Source organism: Oryzias latipes, chromosome 4 (genome assembly GCF_002234675.1).
Source record: "Oryzias latipes chromosome 4, ASM223467v1".
In the NCBI taxonomy this organism is placed as follows: Eukaryota; Metazoa; Chordata; class Actinopteri; order Beloniformes; family Adrianichthyidae; genus Oryzias; species Oryzias latipes.
Window position 1 is genome coordinate 14,004,028 of NC_019862.2, and position 3,043 is coordinate 14,007,070.

Genomic DNA, 3,043 nt, shown 5'->3' on the forward strand with positions numbered 1-3,043 from the left:
CGCGGCACGCGCTTGCACACACACACACGCGGGGCGCGGCCCCAACACATACACATTCCTATTCCACTACAGTGGGTACAGACGATCCAGACTCCATTGCCTTCTTAAAATGAGAAGATTGTAATTGTGCTGCTCCTTCGTGAAAATAAATTTAATATTACAAAAAGAGCTCCGCTTTTGACAACACTGTTGTTGACATCCATTGTTAACGTTGGCTCCGAACAACAAGTGACGTCGTTCACCGTTGAGTATTCTTCTGGCTTCTGCGCATGCGGGTCTCGTTTGGGTCATGTCACGGTCACACTGGAGATCACAAAAGTTCGGATTTACCTGGAAATGTGAACGGTCTAGCAAACAATTCTGATTTTTTTCAAAAAATCCGAATTGAGCATTAAGCCCTGCAGTGTGAATGTAACCTTTGTGACGGTTGTGCTCCCCAGATGATTGTACACAGCTTCTCTGGACTACGTATCAGCATTTCTGCCTTATGTGGTCCTCCTTCGGATGCACCGCGGTTCGTCGAAACTTTCCCCCGGACCGCTTAAGGCGGAAGTGCTGCTAGTCCTACGCAGACCTGAGAAACTAAACCATAATATGAATTTGTGTTTCCAGTGGTGTCCAGACAAAAAAAAAAGGCTGATAAAGGCTTCCTACATATTTACATCCAAGATAGTAAAGTAATAAAAGGACAGATCCGTGGCTGTGTTGCTCCAAAAGATACGTGTTGGTGCAACCAGCAAATGTTTAGCATGTCAAAATCTGCTATAGCTGTTGATGTTATGTGCTGTGTGGTTTCCCATCACGTGTGCAGTGCTTCACAAAAAGGGTGTTTGCTTTGTTTTTACGCTATTTTAACCACCTCGGTAAGCTCCTCCTCCAGAATGTTTTAACTGACTTTTATCAAGGATTGTTGTTTTTATGTAGGGGTTTCTTAACAATGTTTAAAACTGAAATCTAATAAATTATTTTAAAACAAACCACAGCATCTGCCTTGGTTTAGAGCAGGACCTATACCCGCCTTTCTTTAATCTTTTCCTGGGGCTGAGCAGCCCCAGTTGGCGTTGTTGACCCTTCGTGCTGCCACACTAGCTTCTGTCACAGCTTCACTGGATTTAGCCATTTTTGTAAACCTTATCTTATGTGCAGCATAGCCTCGTTGTAGTTGTTGGAGCTTATTGTTGCGCTCCTTGCCGATTGATTTGTATTTGCTTTGTAACACAGTGACTTTTATATCAAATACTTTGAGCATTGCATTTACCTGTTTGCAAAATCAGGCACATGACTTTATTCAGCTCGTGTAGAACAACAAGTAAGCATTTGTTCATTTGAAATTGAAAGTGCCTTTTCTCCTCGCCAACACAACGTTTTTCCTCAAAGAAGCCTGCCCTGGCTCTCTCTGAATTCCGCTCTGATTCCATTTCTACTGCTTTTTTTTTTTTTTTCTTTCTCAACTTGTCCTGTCCAACAGCTGGGCAGACAGATGAGAGCTGAGGGCCTCTTGTGTTGGACATATTTTACTTTAACAAGAGGGGTTATTAATCTTCAGACAAACCAAAGGTATGTCTGAATAAACCCCTTTTGTAATTGAGGCCAAACTTTATTAATTTCAAACATGTTTGAAAATCTTTGGTGTTGGACCGGACGGAAAAGGAAAGAGGGGAAGAAGAGAGAGGGACGTTAGAGAGAGGGGGGGTAGGAGGGTGATAATAGGAGGGGAAGGGGGATAAGACCATGAAGCAGCATAAAGCAACAAGTTTCCATTTCTACTGCTGCTGTCACGGTCCTTCCTTTTGCAGTCAGAGGCAGTGGCATAGAAATGTTGTCTGCCCTCTTGTGGTGAAATTAATGCACTGTATCGTTGACACCCAATTGTAATTGCCCTTTTTCCTGTAGATGTCGCCAGAAACCATGAAACAATATTTTACAAGCAATCAACAGCTGGTTTAATAACCACCAATTAGGATGTACTGAGGGCCACAAAAAATCTTCCCGTGGGCCGCCATTGACCCCCGGGCCGCACTTTGAGAACCCTTGCTTTAGTGTTTGGGTGACATGAGCGCCAAGAGTCGCAGATCATTCATGTGCTGCTTTAGAATACCTGCAGACTGCCATGTGTGCTGCCCAATGTGTCTTGGATCTTCAATACAAAAACCCCTCATAGTGTAGTGCTGTCTGAATCCACAGTTCCAAAATCCAGTGCCCTAGAAATTTCCCAGAAGTCTCTGCGAAAAACCAGTGTGGATCGTTGCTCACTAGATTGGCAACTATAGACCCAATGCATTGTGTTTGAATTATTCAAAAATGGTGGATGGTTACGCAAAGTAGAAGACTTAAATATGACATGTTTATATGTTATACTCCTCAATCAACAACCTACATTTTGAATCTCATCAATTTCGGTAATGCTAACGCTAACTGGCGATGGAGGCTAAAAACGAAAGCAGTAATTAGTACATCAAAAAGGAGTGAGTTCTAACATACAGCCTGCATTTGAATGGAATAAAAAAGCTTCCTGTTAGAATAACAAGCTGCATTTTCTTTTGGGGCCTTTATTCTTATTTGGCAGCCATCGATGCTCCCCACGACCTTCTGAAAGGCAGCAGACCCAGCAAGCTGCTCAAAACCAGAGGCGACTAATGGCAGTTCATTCACACTGGGTAGCTGGATGACCCTGTCCTGTTCTGTGGACAATGTCCCTCACAGTGGACCGTGGCATGTCAAATGCTCTGGCTACCACACCGTAAGATGTGCCAGACGGCAGCCGGAAAAGAAACACCAGGACCTCAGTCTCCTGTGCCCACTTCAGAGTGTGGGGAACTACACCTTTATGTTGGCAAAGCAGCAGAGACGTGGAAGACCCTGTAAAATTGAGGAAATTTAATCTCTTATTTGATGTCTTACATTTTAGTTTATAAAGTATTTATGAATGTTGGAAAATCTTGTGTTTTTTTGGCTGGGTTTTAGGATTTTCAGATATTTTTAAAAATGAAAGTATTTTTGTTTAAAACAAGTGTTCTGTAAATCGTTTTTCTAAATAAACTGA